Below are 19,053 nucleotides of genomic sequence, written 5' to 3'. Positions count from 1 at the left end.
TGAACTTTGTTTCTTTGTTTCTTGAGACAGGGTTTCTCTGTGTAACAGCCCTGGCTGTCCTGGAACTCACTGTGTAGACCAGGCTGGCCTTGAACTCACAGAGATCCACCTGCATCTGCCTCCCAAGTGCTGGGATTAAAGGTGTGTTCCATCATACCAGGTTTACCTGGCACCCAGGGCTTCCTGCACGCTAGGCTCTCCACCCACCAGGCCCAACCCTAGCTAAACACACATTTTTCCTGCTTTGAGTTGTTACTAAGTAAAACCTGGGCTGAGCAAGATTCTGTCTCAAAACAAAAACCCTGTGATCGGGCTTCTGGAAAAGAGCTGTTTCCCCTTTAGATACATTGAGACTCACTACTGGGAGCTGCAGAGCAGCTCAGCTGTTAAAGAGCACTTGTTGCTCTTTCAGAGGACCTGGTTCAAAGCCACACGGTGACTTACAGCCATTGTAACTCCAGGTCCAGGGCATCTGACACCCTATTCCTCTTCTGACTTCTGCAGGCACCATGGAGAGAGAGAGAGAGACGAGAGAGAGAGAGAGAGAGAGAGAGAGAGAGAGAACATGTTTGTGTCACTGATGGGAGGTAACCTCATCAGGAGAGATGACAGTGAACTGAGGTGCTTGCCACCCCTCGGAACCCTGAGTTCAATCCCTGGCACCCACGTAAAGGTGGAAGGAGAGAACTGACTCTGCAAAGCTGTCCTCTGACCTCCACACATACACGGTGCCATGCTTGTGTCCATATACACACACGCCATATCCCCCCATAAGGATAATAGCAACGATAATAATTTTTAAAAAAGAAGAGAGAGATGGGAAGTAATCTGCTCAGAGACACACAGCACTGTGGCAGGGGACTGAGGATTTGAGTCCCACATGTATGACTGAACAATGCTAAGCTGCTGGGCACCATCATGAGTGGCATGAACTCAGGGTAGGGAGAACCAGAGGAGCTGCACACACACCCATTCAGTCACTTACAAAAGCCATGTGACCGTCAGTCCCTGCTCCTCAGTCTCCACCCCTGCACAAACTCGCTAGGCACCTCTGGTTTTAGGATCCAAGGGAAGGGTGAGGCTGTAGTGTGGGGAGTGTGGCCAGTGTCCATCACAGAGTAAGAAGTTGTCCTGTTCCCACAGTGTCCCACAAGGGCAGGTGCCACTGGGTCCTACGTCTTTACCTGACAGGTGCCCCTGCAGGTTAGCTGTCAGGATCCCATCCCTCTGGGAGTCCCCACAACCCAAAGACCCAGGACATGTGGTCAGTAATAGCAGGGGGCCCTCAAGGGACAACACTCGGGCAGTCGCAGCCATGACGGAATCCGAGCCCATACTCCACTTGCCTTGGCTTTATCTGGAATAAGGAGGTATTGTTAGTTGGTTTTGCAAGGGATGGAACCTAACCTCTTGCTCTTGAGGCAACCACCTAAGACCAAGCCCAGTCTGAGAAGGTGGTATTTGTGCAAGGCCCTGGAGGGTCCAAGAGAGGGGCAGCTTGAGAGGAGACGCAGAGGTTCTGGGGCAGAGCTGTCCCCGGCCTGACTGAGAGAGGCAGTTTGTGGAGAAGGTATGTTGACCTGGAGTTAGAAGGGTTTGGATCCTTCAGGCCTTATGTCTGAGTGACAGGGAGCCAGGCCTGGAAGAAATAGGCAAGAACAGAGGATGTGACTTTGCTGGGACAGTGGGGGTGACCAGAAGCCATGGATTTTTGGATCCCTGTTGAAGACCACCACAGTTCTTTTTTTTTTTTTTTAACTGAAAAGTAAAAAGCTGCTGGGCTTTGCACAAGTTCGTCAAAAAAGTATGGGACCTGGTTAGAAAATGTTTGTCAAACGGTTTGACCCCTGTAAACCCAGCTTAGAAGGCAGATAGGTAGAGAGCTCTATGTGTGTGTGTGCGTGCATGTGTGTATGTGTGTGTGCATGTGTGTGTGTGTGTGCCACATGTACACAAAAGTGGATATGTGGAGATCACAGGACTTGTGGGAGTCGGTTCTCCTCTTCAACCACGTGAAGTTTGATGGCTAGCACTTTTACCCACTGAACCATCTCACCAGGCCGGAACATTCAAATCTGGATGTGAAGAACATCCAGGATGCACGGTCAAGCGAAAGGAAGAGGTATGGACCGTGGGCAGAGTGATCTCAGGGTGCGCTCAGACGTGCAATCGAGCATGTGGTGCTGGGAATGAAATCCAGAGCCCACACAGGCTAGGCAAGCCTTCTGCCCCTGAGCTATATCCCGCCCAGCCTGCAGTTGCAAAGTTCCAAAAGAAAGTGGGGGTGGGGGGCAGGCTAGGAGGAAGAACGCGCAGGTAGAGGCACCTGACTTCATACAGGTTACCAGGCGCAGCGCAAGAGTCCTGAGGATTTTTCGGGGAAGCCACAGGAACATTTAGGATGCCCTCTCGCCCAGACGGTCACATGCCTCCTCTGTACACTTCCTACCACACCAAACAATAAAACATGGCGCACTCTTAGCCTTTTTAAATCACTGCGGTCCTGGCTCCCCTCCTCCATCACAGCCACACAATTTAGCTAATGCCCCCACCTGGGCCTCCCCGTTGGCTGGGCAGGAGGAGAGGCGGGACTTGGGCGTGAGAAAGATTTTCCTTGCTCTGGCCGGCTCCAGGGCGGCTGGAAAGGGCCCACCTGGCTCCTAGAGTTTCTAAAAATAGAAGGCTGTCTTAACTCCTCTATAGGGCTGGCTTAGCTGTTCCTTTGAATTGTTCCAAGACATTGTTTCTATTAGTACTGTCATTCTGTGCACCGGGGAAATAAAGGCTGGCAAGATTAAGATCTGAAATGTCATAGAATTAACCAGAAGCTGTCACTGACAGGTCCTGTGATGGATCTCCTCCAGATACAGAGGGGGCACGACCAAAGATGCAAGAACCACAGGTGCAAAAGGCTAGATGCAAAGACCAAGGGTGCAGTGAACAAAGTGTTTTTCCCCCTTCTGAGCGCCCTGGCAGGAGCCTAGATGTTGACCCTGGGCATAGTGTCCCCTGTTCTCACACCAGGGCTGGAGGCAGAGACAGCAGGTTTGGTTGTTTGTTCTTCAGTGAAAGAAAGAAGCCAGGGCTTGTGTCTGAAACTCCAGGAAGGTAGAGGCCCGTCGGTGACAAGATCTCTGAGTCCCTGGGCAGTGGTGTGTACCTCAGGGAGCCTGTGATGTGGTGCCAAAGACTTATAAGTCAGCTCCCAGGGCTCTGTTCATGCAAACCATGCACGCGGGCACGCACATACACACACAGCAGTGTATGGCTATCAAGAATGTGTATCATATACTTTACTAATAAAAATAAATTTTACAGGGGCTGGAGAGATGGCTCAGTGTTTAAGAGCACTGGCTGCTCTTCTAGAGGACCCAGCTTCAGTTCCCAGCACCTACATGGCAGCTCACAACCATCTGTAACTCCAGTTCCAGAGACTCAACCCCTCCAATGCCTTCTCCTGGCCTCTTTGAGCACTGCACACATGTGGTACACAGACATGCATGCAGGCAAAGCATACAGACACACAAATAGAAATAAATACTTATTGCCGGGCATCGGTGGCGCACGCCTTTAATCCCAGCACTCAGGAGGCAGAGGCAGGCAGATCTCTGTGAGTTCGAGGCCAGCCTGGTCTACAAGAGCTAGTTCCAGGACAAACTCCAAAGCTACTGAGAAACCCTGTCTTAAAAATCAAAAAAAAAAAAAAAAGAAAAGAAAAGAAAGAAATATTTATAGCCAAGTGTGATGATGCATGACTTTAGTCCCTATACTCCGGAGGCAGAGGAAGACAGATTTCTCTGAGTTTGAAGCCAGTGTGATCTACAGAGTGAGTTCTAGGACAGCCAGGGCTACACAGAGAAACCCCATTTCAAGCAAAAGCAAAACAGCATATTTAAAAAATAAATAATAATAGTAGCAGTAATAGATTTCCATAGCCAAGCATGTGCTCTTGTCCTGGCCCTCAGGAGGCTGGAGCAGGGACATCACATCTACTTTTCTGAAGATTTCAAATGATCAGTTCATTTGCATGGAACCTTTTTGGCAATTCTTACCCTGACTCTTACATGGACAGTGAGTGAAGGAGTGTGGGTTTTCAGGAATACTGGGGGGCAGTGCCTGTACCTCAAACAACAGCATGTGGGGATTCACTGGGCCACCAAGATGTAGGCAGCCCCTTACCTGGGCAGCTGGCATCAAGAAGGCAGAGGCAAGAACTGGTGTTTGAGGAAAGCCCTTAACACTGGCCACTTAACCCAGCAGCAGACAGAATAACAAAGCAACCACTGGACTGGGCCTTTGGGAAATTTCCTACCAAAGCCAACTTCAAACTTCCGAGATGAAATTGCTGAAATGGAATTGGGAAGGACTGTACGGTGACCTGCCACCCTTCAATGTTCCTGCCATTCAAATGTGGTAGGGTGTATCTTACCGGCTTGGAAATGATACAGTGAGCTGTGAGGGACCAGGACATGACTCGGTGACAGACTACACACTTAGCACAATTGAAGCCCTGGCTTTGTTCCTAGAACCAAAAAAAAAAAAAAAAAAAGGTTTCAAAAATATTGGCTGGGGGGCTGGAGAGATGGCTCAGTGGTTAAGAGCACCGACTGCTCTTCCAGAGGACCTGAGTTCAGTTCCCAGCAACCACATGGTGGCTCACAACCATCCGTTATGAGATCTGGTGCAGATATACATGGTGTGCAGATATACATGGAAACAGAATGTTGTATACACAATAAATAAATAAAATCTTTAAAAAAAATATTGGCTGGGGAGCCAGAGAGATGAGTCTGTGGTTAAGAGCACCAGCTGCTCCTCCAGAGGACCAGGGTTCAATTCCCAGCACCCTCATGGAGGCTCACAACTGTCTGTAACTCCTGTTCTAGGGGAATCCAAGATCCAGTGCCCTCTTCTGGCCTCTGAGGACACCAGACATGTATGTGGTACATACAGCATACCTACAGGCAAAACTTTCACACACATAAAAAAGGGGGGGTAGGTAGGTGTTGTCAGAGTGCTTGCCTAATGTGCACAAAGCCCCAGCACCACATAAACTGGGTGTAGTGACCTGTGTGCCAGTAATGTCAGCTGAGGGACTGTGAGTCTGAGGCCGGTCAGACTTGGTAAGACTATCTCAAAGCACCAAGAGGCAGAGTACCTGCCTGCGGTATGCAAGGCCCAGGGTCGGTCCCCACCACCACAAGTGAAAACCGGAAGCGATGAGCTCTGTGTACTTGTTACCTGGTTTAAACAGAATTTATGGTGAGTCTACATAATTCTGAGTTCTGCAACCAGTTCTCACCCAATTCCTAAGAGTCTGAGAGTAGGCTTTTTCAGCAAGGCTTCCTACCCCTGTGAAGGAACCACAAGGCAAAAAAGTCCTGTGGGGTGAGCTCTGGAGCACTCAGCAGTAGAGGCATTTGCCTTCTCAAGACTGGTGCCTTAGCTCCATCTCTGGGAACCACAACAGAAGCTCTGAGACCTATGGGTGAAATCACTAAGCAGAAGCCCAGGCAGCAACATTCATCTTGTCAACCTCCCGGGCTGTTCAGCCCTGAGGACTCAGCCTCCAAGCCTGCCCTGCACCTGATGGGCTAGTAGCCAGATCTCCAAACCCACCTGCATTGCTGGCACCCCACTGGCCCACTGCACTGGAATTCTCCCTACACATCCCCATTCCCAGACACCTGTGGAACAGGACGTTGGACTGGAAGTACTCGCCGAGCCTTCACCCCCCCTCTCACCCCCACCTCCCTCCCCCACTCCCTACCCTCACAGGTTGGGGAGGAGATCCAGGCCTTGTCCTGTCCTACAGTATTCCTGCCATGGGAATGCTCCTGCCCAGAGTCCCAGAATCCAAACTACAGTAAGGAGAGAGTTCCTCAAATAAACCCATTGTCTCGCAGATGAGGAAACTAAGGCTAAGAGAAGCATTTGTTAAAGTCACAAAAACCAGGTTTCCTAGGACTGAGGGTTCCTCGGACCATGGCTCAAGCCTCCATTTACCTTCAATGCAGGGAGTTCTGAGCCCACCTGGAATGGGAAGGAGGCATGGGTTCACCCCAGGGCTGCTGCCCAGTGGAACATTCCAAAGGAAGAAAGACAGGCCCCATCTGGGTGTTGGAACCTTCACCTCTGGCTGGGAGCCTGGCCCTGGGGGCTTCCCACCTGCCAGCCACGCTGCTGAGGACTTCCTGGCCCTGGAATGTAACTGAGCCTCCTCCCCAGTGCCCAAGCTAACTTTGTCTACAACCCACTCCCTCACCACTGCCAGCCGGAGCAGCGGCAGCAGAGAGGGATATGCAAATAGCCTGCCCTGGTATTAATACGAGACTCCCCCCAGGGGAGGCGTGTGGAAAGTGCTGGTGTGTTTCACAATTCTGTTTTGTCCAGAAGAGCTGCGTGCGGGGGCCCAGAATGATTTAAAACAGATTTTTGAAAAGGCAAAATAAAATTGGAACAAAACCTAGTCAAGGCATGAGCCACACTCCCCACCCCACCCCCAGCTCCCTCCCACCCCTGACGACAACCCTCTTGCTCTCAAGTCCATGGGGACCCTCTAGGCAGCAAGGTGAGGTGCTGGTAATGGGCACTGTCCTCCTAGCAGAGAGCGCCTGGCCCAGCTAGTGCGAGCATCGCCTTCCTGACAGCTGAAGGTGGCTTGAAGAACCGGGGCTGCTTGCCTGCTCTGCAATAGATAGTCTATTCTGTCCACATTTCCTCCCCTCACCCCACGCCTGGAATAAAGACCCGGCTCGGTTGCTAATCGATGGCACTGATGGGCTGTGTGACCTAGACAAGTCGTTCCATCTCTCTCAAACTTTGCATACAAGAAGTGGGGAGGGGTAAAGAGACACGCCCTGTACCAGGAAGGGGGACCCCTGGAACTCCCTAAATATTACCGTAGCAACCCTCTCCAACAGTGCCCCGCACTATGCCTGAGACCTAGTGTCATCCGAGAGCCCCTTAAAGATCTTCCGGATAACCACTCTGTTTAAAGATGGAAAGGGACACAGGGAGGCCCAGAGAGGGAAAAGAATTTGCCCAAGGCTACACAGCAATGTTATCTCGGCTGCGATCCAGACTCCCTCTCCTGGCCGCAGTGCTCTAAGTGAGCTCGAGGATGCGGCCCCTCCCCTCTCTACCTGCACGCGCCAGCCTCCAGGGGACAGAATTGACACTCACCTTGGAGCCGGTCTGCACCTCCGGGACCGAGCCCCGGTCGGTCCTGCGCCGGCTGGCTGTCACTGTCCGCGGGCGGGCGGAGCTCCCCGCAGCCCGCTGGCCACCGCGAGTGCTGGTTCTGGGAATGCACTCGGTGGCCCCTGTATCCGGCTGTCCCCAGCTCTGGCCGCTGCGATAGAGCTTATCTGGCGGGTGTCAGGGTGCAGCGGCCGAGGGACCAGGGTTCCCGGAAGCCTCCAGCCCCGGCCCTGCGCCCCCGGATGCCGCGCTGGCCCTTCGTGTCACCGCGATGCACGGACACTCCCCTGCCGTAGCTGCAGGAGGCCACCTCCTACTCCCATCTCGGCTGATTCTAAGTCCATGCAAGGCTCGTGGCCCCGATGGAGGGAGCGGAGGGGACGCCTGGAAGTTTCTGTTTACTAAGAGGCAGCGGGGCTGCAGCTAATCACTCACAGGCAGGGACCGGCTCCCTCCCTCCAGCTTCTGTCTTTTGCCTCCTTCAGGCCCTAGCCTTTGCTTGGGACAAGTCTGAGCTGCCCCGGTTTCCCAGCAGGGGATCCCCACCGCGCTTGGCGGGGCGGGGCCAGGGGGGGCAAAGGGAGGGTCCCAGCTTCTGCAGACCCCTTTAGTTTTTTTGTCTTGTCAGTTGCCTTTTGCATTCACTCACTCACTCACTCACTCACTCACTCACTCACTCACTCTTGGGGAGAGAGCACATGCTAGAACACACTTGGGGGAGCCAGCTCTCTCCTTCCATCACGTGGGTCCAGGACCCAACTCAAGTTGTCTGGCTTGGCAGCCAGCAATTCGGGGTTTTTGAATTTTGTGTTCTTTTCTCTTTTGAGACAAGGTCTCAAGTAGCCCAGGATGGCCTCGAATTCACTGTAGAAGAGGATGACAGATTCAAGCCATCTGTCACACCCAGCTTGGCAGGAACTTTGAACAGCAGAATGAGCATCTCCAAACAGCAGAACACACACATGCATACATATAGACACACACACATACACACAAGTACACATACACACATATACACATACACATGCACACACATACATACATATACACATGTCACACATACATACATATACAATACACACATATACACAATACATACATATACGCACGTCACACATACATACATGTACAATACACACATGAATGTACATACACATATACACATGTACACACAAATATACATATGTATACACATACATACATATACACATGTATGTAGCCACACACACACACTCATACACGAATGTTGGTACAGGAAATGGAGAGTCACTGACTTTAGCTGTTACATAACAGCCAGTTTAATAAAATGGAAGTGAGTTGGACTACAGGGCAGTAGGCAACCCTTCGATGGATGCTGTGGCCTGCAAGGCTAGCCTGGACTACATAGCAAGACCCTGCCTGAAGCAACAACCGAAACTGTTCCTGCAGAATGACCACAGCCACAGCCTCTAAGACACTCTACTGAGAGTGAAGGCCCCAGGACGGGCTAAGGAGGTGGCTCCGTGGGGAAAGAGCTTGCAAGACACACATTAGGACCTGGGCTCAGTCTTCAGAAAGTATAGTAACAACCTCCTGTAGCACTGCCCTGGGAAGGAGGGCAATGATCCTGGCTGGGAGCCAGCCCAGCCTACATGGCAGTTCCGGGCCAATGAGAGAGTGAATGGCCCCTGAGGCAGGACACTGGTCCTCTGTCTTCACTCACATGTGCACACCTGCAAACGTGAGTGTGGACACACACACAACAGGAACACATGATGGTTCTTAAGTTGCTTGATTTAATGGATTTAGTCAATTGATTAAGTCTCTTTTTTGCAGTGTGTGGGCCTCCCACATGACAGGCAAGTGCTCTCACTTTTGGGGACAGGATCTCTCCTGGTTGCCCAGATGAACCTTAAACCTCAAGTTCACTCTGTGATTCAGGCCAACCTTGAACTTGTTCTCCTGGCTCAGCCTCCAGAGTAGCAAATGTCTGGAATTACAGGACAACAGTACCAAGCCCCGACTTCCATTTTATGTTTTTAACACAGGGGACTCAAGCGGGAATGACAACTCACACATCTAATCCCAGCACTCAAGAAGCTAGGGCAGAGCCTGGCATGGTGGCTCACGCCTTTAATAACATCACTCAGGAGGCAGAGGCAGGCAGATCTCTGTGAGTTTGAGGCCAGCCTGGTCTACAGAGCGAGTTCCAGGGCAGCCTCCAAAACAACACAGAGAAACCCTGTTTGGAAAAACAAAACAAAACAAAACAAAACAAAAAAGCTAGGGCAGGAAAACCAGGAACTCAAGGCCAGCCTGGGGTACATAAGACCATGTCTCTAAAACAGAAAAGCCGAGGATTATGGTGGTGGGCACTTGTAATTCTAGCCCTAGGGAGGTGGGGGCAGGAGGATCAGAAGTTCAAGGACATCTTCAGCTACATTGCAAGTTTGAGGCCTGCCTGGGCTACATGAAACCTATCTCAAGGTCTTTAGATGTTTTCCAAGCTGGCCTTGAACTCCTGGACTCAAGTGAGCCTCCCAAGAAGCTGGACTGCCTTGTGTGGCCTGGTGACCAGCTAGTGTAATTTTGACTGTGTAGGATGTCCCTAACACCGTGATGAAATGAAACATGATTAAAATAAATAGATGAGGCCAGAAAGAAGCCCCGAATAACTGCAAACCAAGCTGAAATGCTTCTTCTTGGTACGCATACATACATGCAGGCAAATACCCATAAATATAAAATAAAATAAATAAACCTTTACAAAAAAATTCAAGGCAAGCGTTAGGCTCCAACTTCACCTTGGAATTCTGTGACCTCTAGCTTGAATCACACTGAGAGGGTGTTCAGGGACCTGAGCAACAGTGAGCCACCACAGGCTGACAGTCTTCCAGGTTTAACAGCAACTGGTCACCCCCAGGGGCTGAGCGTCCTAGGGTACTCACCAATCACAAGGTTCTGTGCTGGGCGGTAGCTCAGTTTCAGCAACGTCATCTTCTCAAGCTCATAAGCCATGGGGAGCATTTGATGGAACTTGAGTGCAAGTTCAGAGGTCACAGGAAGGCCCTGAGACAGCCAGCTTCAGCGTGGCATCCTCTTCCTATCACTTTTACTGCCCAGTGTTTGCTGAGTTTGTTCTGTGATATCACGGGGCTCCTCCAGGGGCCGCTGTCCCATTCTGCACTGGGCAAATACCTGCTGATGGTAGGAGCCCTGTCACCATAGAAGACAAATAGACAAATGGCATGCTCCCCAGTGCCTGCTCTGACTCTGTCCTCTGGTTCCCAGCATAACCAGATGGCACGGTGTTTTCCTGTGGGGGAGTCCCATCGGGGTGGGACCCATGCTGACACCGAGTGCTCAGTCTACCCTGTCTTTCACACTTCTATGAGCCTGGTTAGTTTCTCTTCCTAACAAAGAGAGAGTTAGTATAGAAACAGCAGCCCTAGGCTTAGGTCCCTCCCTGCACACACAGAATCTAGGAGAAATCAAGTGGACCAGAATTATATCTGCTATGGACACGCTCCCTTTGTACGTGTATTCATTTATTGTGCTGCGTGTGTGTGTGTGTGTGTGTGTGTGTGTGTGTGTGTGTGTGTGTGTGTGCATGTGTGTATGTATATATGTGTGCACATGTGTATCTATCTGAATGCTACAGTGTGCATTCAGAAGTCAGGATCAGTTCTTACAGGTCCTGGGGATTGAACTCAGGTCACTGGGTTTGGTGGTGAGTACCTTTATCCACTGAGCCATCTGTGGGTTCCTATCTTTAATATTTTAAAGTTTAAAAATGGATCCACCTAGCCGGGCGTCGGTGGCTCACGCCTTTAATCCCAGCCCTTGGGAGGCAGAAGCAAATGGATCTCTGTGAGTTTGAGACCAGCCTGGTCTACAAGAGCTAATTCCAGGACAGCCTCCAAAGCCACAGAGAAACCCTGTCTAAAAAATTTTAAAAAGCCGGGCATTGGTGGCACACACCTTTAATCCCAGTACTCGGGAGGCAGGGGCAGGTGGATCTCTGTGAGTTCGAGGCCAGCCTGGTCTCCAGAGCGAGTGCTAGGATAGGCTCCAAAGCTACACAGAGAAACCCTGTCTCGGAAAAAAAAAAAAAAAAAAATAGCTTAGGCTGTCTCCATCCAGCTCTTCCAACTTAAATCAACCCATTTCTGTCCATCTGTGTGCTGCCCCGAGGAGGCACCTTTACCTTATCTGTGAACTTCCCATGTTGCTTCTTCCCTGTCTGGCTCAAGACCCCTCAGACCCTGCCCTTCTTCCCAGCGTCCCCTCTGTCCCCACACTCCCGCCTAGCTATCAGCCCATCAGCTTTTTATTAACAATGAGAGCAACACATTTTCACAGTGTGCAGAAGTATTATTCCATAGCACAAGGTCTCTCTACATGGTCCTAGAACTCACTCTACAGAAAAAAACTGGCCTCCTCTAACTCACAGAAATCCACCTGCCTCTGTCTCCCAAGAGCTGGGATTAAAGGCCTGCACCCCATGCCCAGCTGAAACAGCCACTTTTTTGGGGTGGGGGGCACCAACCAGCTCCCAAATCCTGACATGGGGACTTATTATTAATTTTGAATTCTCAGACTAGCTTAGGCTCATTTTTGGCTAGCTATTTTAACTTAAATTAACCTACTACTCTTTATGTACCTTCTGCCTTGGGCTTTTCACTTGTCTTTCCTGCTGTATATCTTACTCTGACTGCTTCTCCTGTCTGCTGGATGGTGGCTCCCTCATTCTTTCCTCCTCCTCCTTCCTATTCTTTCTTTTCTTTCTTGAGCCTAGATTTCTCCTCCTATTTATTCTCTCAGCCTGGCAGCCCTGTCTATCCCTCTCCTGACAGGCTATTGGCTTTTCAGCTTTTTATTAGACCAATCAGGTCAGGTGCCTTAGGTAGGCAAGATAAAACAAATGCAATACATCTTTACATAGTTAAACAAATGCTACATAAACAAAAGTAATACATCTTTACACAGTTAAAGTAGTATACTAGAGCAAAATCAAATATAACATGTTCTTACATAATTAAAATAATATTCTACAATATTTTTATTTCATTTTTAAATTTTTATTTACTCATGTATCTTATGTAGATGGGCACTTTGCCTGCATGTACACCTGCACACCAGAAGAGGGCATCAGAGAGTTGTGAGCTGCCAGGTGAGCAGTAAGAATTGAACTCAGGACCTTCGTAAGAACAGTGAGTGCTCTTAACCACTGAGCTATCTCTCCAACCCAACAGCCATTTTTAATAGACTTATTTGTGGGATAAAATAGAAGAAGCAAGCATGACAAAATGTCAACAATTGGTGCACCAATGGCCTATGGTTATTTTGTTTGTTTGTTTGTTTTTTGAGACAGGGTTTCTCTGTGGCTTTGGAGGCTGTCCTGGAACTCACTCTGTAGACCATGCTGGTCTCGAACTCACAGAGATCCACCTGCTTCTGCCTCCCGAGTGCAAAGGCGTGCGCCACCAACGCCCGGCAGTCTATGGGTATTTTAAATACTATCCTTTCAACTTCCTTTAGGCTTTAAATTTGTCAAAATAAAATTGGAAGTGGCGTGTAGAGGCACACACCTGTGATTCCGCACGTGGGCCATGGAGGGGGCACAGCGGCAGGACCATCAGAAGCTTCAGGCCAGCTGTGTGGGGGTTTTTGCTGTTTTTTTTTTGTTTGTTTGCTTTGTTTTTTGTTTTGTTTTGTTTTTCGAGACAGGTTTTCTTTGTGTAGCTTTGGAGCCTATCCTGGAACTCGCTCTGGAGACCAGGCTGGCCTAGAACTCACAGAGATCGCCTGCCTCTGCCTCCCGAGTGCTGGGATTAAAGGTGTGCCAACGCCCAGCGTTTTGTTGTTGTTGTTGTTTTGTTTTTTTGGTTTTTTTTTTTTTTTTTGGTTTTTTTTTCCATCTGTGTGGTTTGAATGGCAACGGTAACGAAAGGGAGCAGCACCAATGGGAGGTGTGGCCTTATTGGGGTGGGTGTGGTCTTGTTGGAGAAAGCAGGCGGGCTCTGAGGGCTCTTCTATGCTCAAGCCAGGCGCAGTGAGACAGGCCATTTCCTGTTGCCTGTGAGTCAAGGTTTAAGAACTCCCAGCTCCTTCTCCAGCACCATGTCAGTCTGCCTGCTGCCTTGCTGCCGGCCATGACAGTAATGGACTAAACCTCTGAAACTGTAAGTCAGCCCCAATTAAATGTTTTCCTTTATAAGAGTTTCCTTTATAAGTGATCATGGTGTCTCTTCACAGCAATCGAAACTCTAAGACACCAGCTTTGACTACCTGAGATCTGGTCTCAAAACACCAAAAGGGCTGGAGAAATGACTCATTGTTTAAGAGCACTTGCTCTTGTAGAGGACAGAGGTTTGGTTCCCAGCGCTCACATGCCAGCTCACAACTGCCCATAACTCCAGTTCTAGGGGATCTGACGCCCTCTTCTGGCCTCTGGAGGCACCTGCACACACCTGATGCACAGACACACATTCAGGCCAACACATTTACACACATATGCCTCCCGAGCACCACCGTTGTCTGGCATAAAATAAATCTTTTTTACAAACACAAAGTAACAAATTAACTATGCAGGGCAGTGGTGGCACACGCCTTTAATCCCAGCGCTCAGGACACAGAGACAGGCAGAGACAGGAGGCCAGACTTTATTTATTGAACAAGTTCCAAGACACCCTCCAAAGTTACAGAGAAATCCTGTCTCAAAAAAACAAACAAAAAAAATTAACTAGGAAATGTAATTAGCCGGGCGTTGGTGGCACATGCCTTTAATCCCAGCACTCGGGAGGCAGAGGCAGGCAGATCTCTGTGAGTTCTAGGCCAGCCTGGTCTCCAGAGCGAGTGCCAGGATAGGCTCCAAAGCTACACAGAGAAACCCTGTCTTGAAAAACCAAAAAAAAAAAAAAAGAAAGAAAAGGAAATGTAATTAATTAATAAATATACATCACCATTACCATCCCTTAATATTGCCTTTTTTCTCACCTCCCCACAGCTGAGAGGAGAAAACTTTATTGTCAAAAGCCCTGGCATTGTCCCTTGCCTAATTCATGTGGGAAAGCTGGATAGAAACATGGTGACCGGGTTAGCTTGAGCTCTTTGCAGTTTATCCCTGTCCTGAGAATGACAAAGACATCAGAGTGTGAAAAGGACCTCTGTGGGGGAGGGCCTGGGAGACAGTGATCAGGGGGGAAACCCTTATCAATGGCAGCTACTTTCAGCTCTGACCACGTCAGGTTACCTGGTCCTCCCTGGAGATAAATGTTCTAATGCATCAGCCCCTGTCATCTCTGTGCTCTCTCATCTGACCCCTCTGGAGCCTCACTCCAGGCCCTTCTGACGTGCTCCTCCCCCATGACAAACTGACTGCCATCCTGGAGGCCGGAGGCTCTGCTGAGCTGAGAAAGCCTTTGGATTGATTGACAAAGTCCATCTCTGGCTTGGACCAGAAGCTTCAGTTTAGCAGAGCAATGAAGCAGCCTTGAAATCTGGGAACCTTATCAGTCAGGGGGCAATTAACCGAGGTCGAGGCCTGAGAAGCCCCATGATGCCCCCACCCCAACTCTTACTAGAGTTAAATCTCTGCAGAAGCCAAGTCCACTTAAGTAAACTGTTTGCACACACAACCACCCATGGGACTTCTCTAGAGGCGTCTGGAGGGCCTGTGTTTCTCCACGTGGTGACTGTCATCTCCCTGACATTCCACGGAGAGTGAGCCTTGCATTCCGGAGATGACTCTGCCAGCTGAGGAATCTGAATGGCCCCTGGTGTGCAGGACTTCTGTAAGAGATCTGAGTTTCTGACGAGAGGCTCAGCTGCATCTTTCATGATCAGTGCGACACTTCTGTTGTGTCCCCACCACCACCATGAATGCCTGTCTTTGCCACAGATTTCTAGTAAACCACTCAAATATGCACGGCCTAAATTGAACTCTGATGGTGGGGCGCTTGCTCCCAGGCCCTTCTTCAAAGCCTGCTGGTTTATGTGGTTCTGGAAACAACAGGCCAGTGCACAGTTTATTTGGATTGGCTGGTTTCAGGCTTCTCGGAATCTGCCTTGGGGTGGGGGGGGGGGTAAACCCTGCCTGTGTTTAGATTTATAATTTATATCCCAAGCACAAATGCCTCGTAATGGCGCTAGAAATGAGAGTCTGGTGTTGCTAGTGTGTGGTTACGTTACGGGACCAACCCCACGCTGCTTTCCGTTAAGCCACCTTCCAACCGACAGTGGACATCTGACCAGTGTCCCCAGCCAGCTCTTCCCACTGGAGGTGCCTGCTCGGTGCTCAGTCCCCCTGCATTGCCTGCCTCCTGGCCCCCTCCAAGCCCCCATGGGCATGAGCAGTCCCACCAAAGTGAGGAGGAAACTGAGGCACAGAAGAATGAGAGCCTACTCCAGTTCCTCATAAGAGATAGACTCCAGATGTCTGTTTCGGGTGCTGGGCATCGAACCCAGAGCTTTGCACATGCTAGGCCAGTGTTCTTCTGCTAAACTACACCCCTAGCCCTGGTTTTGTTTCCTTGAGACAGGGTCTGACTACGTAGTCCAGGCTGCCCTGGAACTTAGGATCCTTCTGCCTCCTCATCCCCATTGCTTCAGTGATAGGTGTGTGTTCCCAACTCAACCTCAAATAAATGTCTTCCTTCAAAACATGGCCAAGTGTGGTGCATGGCAGTGATTCCAGCACTTGGGAGGCAGAGGCAGGAGGATCAATGCAAGTTTGAGGCCAGCCAGCCAGGGCTACATAGCAAAACCCTACCTCAAAAACAATGACAATTTTATTATTATTATTATTATTATTATTATTATTATTATTATTATTTTGTTTTGTTTTTTGAGACAGGGTTTCTCTGTGTAGCTTTGGAAGCTGTCCTGGAACTCGCTTGGTGGACCAGGCTGGCCTCAAACTCACAGAGATCCACCTGCCTCTGCCTCCCGAGTGCTGAGATTAAAGGCGTGCGCCACCAACGCCCGGCTAAACAATGACAAAAAAGGCAAAAATTAATTAAGAAAAATAAACTAGGCAAGGATAGCGCATTCCAGTGATTCCAGTACTGGGAGGCAGAGGCGAGAGGATTGCTGTTAAGTCTGAGGTTTGAAGGTGGCACATAGTGAGACCCAGATTCAAAAAAAAAGGGGGGGGTGAGAAGGGACAAGGATCGTGTCTAATGTGTCCTCAGTCACTCTCTAGGACACTGAGCTCCCAGGGTGGCTGCCGCTATTCACTTACTCCGTATTTGAACCACTGTTCCCAGGGTGGAGGAGTGAGCTGTCCACTGCACTGGAGACCTGTGCTAGCAGGTCCTAAAACGACAGTGGAAGGCTGAGGGAAGTCTTTTCTATTAGGTGGGGGCAGAACCTGATCTGATCATTCAAGAAATATTTGAGTCCCTGGCACTATGTTAAGGGTTGGAAATAGAATGACAGGAATGTCACAAATCTAGACTGCCTAGGGTCTGTGAAGGGTCAAGGACTTTTAGAACGTCATGGGAAGAAAATGAGAAATTGCTAATGGGGTTAAAGGCGGCAGCCCTGGTGCAGTGCGGAACACACCTGGCCAGGGAGTCAGGAAGGCTCACCCGGGCCCCTGGTGCCCTTAAAGGGGCAGGTAAAGTGAACTGACTAAAAACACGAGGCTGGAAAGGGGTCTGCCCACCCACCCACCTATCCCCGACCCCACCCCACCCCCACTGGGATCTCAGCAGGAACCAGGTTCGTATGTTTTTAAAATAAAAATAAATTTAGCCAGGTGTGATGGCACACGCCATTCACCCCAACACTCAGGAGACAGAGGCAGGTGGACCTCTGTGAATTCAAGGCCAGCCTGGTCTACATGGAGAGCCAAGGCTACACAAGGAGACTCTGCCTCAAATAAAATACAAAAATAAGGAGGAAGATTAAGGGAAACACTGCCATCAATCTCTGCCCTCCAAACACACTCATGTTCACACTTCACCTGCAGCCCCGCATGGACAGAAACATGCCAAGCACACAAATGCAGAAGTGCAGAGAAGCTTCTGTGTCATTTGCACGGACTGCATTTCCCGGGAATGCTCGGACCTAGAATTTGCATTTCCTGGGATTTAGGGAAGTCAAGAGAAGACTGCTCCCTACTTACTTAGAAAACTAGGAATAGTACCAGGTGCCCTTTGTAAACCTGCCCCCTCCCTGTGCCCCCTGCACACAACAACTCACCTCCCCTCACCTGCACTGTCCCTGTCCCCCCCTGGGTGGGTCTACCTATAAGCTGATTGCTTGGCTCCTTCATCAAAGTTACCAAGCATGTGATCTGAAGCTTCAGTCCCGCACTTATAGGTTGGGGCAGGAGGATCACTTCAAGTTAGAGGCCAGCTTAGCCTACAGAGGGGTTTCCAGCCTCCTCAAAAGTATCTGGAAAAGGGCTGCCTCAAGAACCAGAGAGCTGGGCGGTGGTGCACGCCTTTAATCCCAGCACTCCGGAAGCAGAGGCAGGAGGATCTCTGTGAGTTTGAGACCAGCCTGGTCTACATGAGCTAGTTCCAGGACAGCCTCCAAAGCCACAGAGAAACCCTGCCTGGAAGAAGAAGAAGAAGAAGAAGAAGAAGAAGAAGAAGAAGAAGAAGAAGAAGAAGAAGAAGAAGAAGAAGAAGAAGAAGAGAAATGAGCAGGCAGGTGGTGGCACATGCCTTTAATCCCAGATCATTGTGAGTTCGAGGCCAGCTTGGTCTACAGGGTAAGTTCCAGGACAGGCTTCAAAGCTACACAGAGAACCCTGTCCCAAGAAAAACAAAACAAAAACTAGAGAAAGGAGCTATTGAGGTGGCTCAGGTAAGACTGTGACATTGACATACCCCTGTAATGTCAGCACAGGAGACCAAAAGAATTCAAAGTCAGCTTGAGCTGCACAAAACCCCATCTCAAAGGTGCTGTGGCAAAAAAAAAAAAAAAAAGAAAAAAAGAAAAAGAAAACCCAACTGTGTTTGGGTGGTAGTGCCACACACCTTTAAACCCAGCACTCAGGAATCAGAGGCAGGCAGATAGATCTCTGTGAGCTTGAGGCCAGCCTGGTCTACAAAGTAAGTGCCACCCAGGACAGCCAGGGATGTTACACAGAGAAACCCTGTCTCAAAAAACAAACAAGAAAGTGCTGTGGCATGCCCTTTTAAACCCAGCACTCAATAGGCACAGGCAGCTGGAGCTCTGTGAGTTCAAGGTCAACCTGGTCTGTGCAGTGAGTTACAGGCCAGACAGGGCTACACAGTAAGACCTTGTCTATAAATAAATAGATAAAATCAATATCCCTCCCTCCCTCCCGTTCTCTCTCTCTCTCTCTCTCTCTCTCTCTCTCTCTCTCTCTCTCTCTCTCTCTCTCTGTGAAAAAAAAATCCTCAAGAGGGAGCCAGGCCTGGTGTGTAATGATAGGTCATTCCCTCCGGAGCCACTTTGAACAAAACAATGGAGATTAAATCAAGCCGAAGGAAAAATGACACACAGGTGTATAAGCTGTCACCAGCCGGCTCCTTGACAGCCTACTTGGTTTATAAGTTGAACACTCTAAGATAATGACAGGGACAGCACAGAAGCCACACAATGTAACCTCACAGGTCACCACAGCCAAGTGTTGCAACTGTGAGTAATTACACGTGCTGTGTGTTTACCCCACAGCGGCACCGGGCGGGTGTGTGCACCAAGAGCAACACAAACACGTGAGTGACTAAAGGGATGCTCAGATCCGAGTTAACTGATACTTCCTCAAGGAGCACTCAGGCTTTGACAGTCCTCAGCCCCTCCCTCATTAGCAGGGGCTGTGCCAGAATGGATCTGGATGCTGAGACAAAAGGCTTGTTTTGTTTTCTTGGTGCTTTGGCATAGGATCTC

The 19,053-nt window shown here is 49.7% G+C and overlaps 1 long non-coding RNA gene across 1 annotated transcript in view; it reads left to right on the top strand.

The window, feature by feature from the left end:
• The first annotated feature begins 13,307 nt into the window (after positions 1 to 13,307).
• Positions 13,308 to 19,053, top strand: part of LOC107980139 — a 16,356-nt gene continuing 10,610 nt past the window's right edge. Inside the window, exon 1 of the long non-coding RNA XR_003486756.2 lies at positions 13,308 to 13,367. This is a non-coding gene — a long non-coding RNA (uncharacterized LOC107980139). The remainder of the gene's footprint in view (positions 13,368 to 19,053) is intronic.

This window comes from Cricetulus griseus, chromosome 6 (genome assembly GCF_003668045.3).
Source record: "Cricetulus griseus strain 17A/GY chromosome 6, alternate assembly CriGri-PICRH-1.0, whole genome shotgun sequence".
NCBI lineage: Eukaryota > Metazoa > Chordata > Mammalia > Rodentia > Cricetidae > Cricetulus > Cricetulus griseus.
Note: the sequence above shows the minus strand (reverse complement) of the source record. Positions and strands in the feature narration are given on the sequence as shown.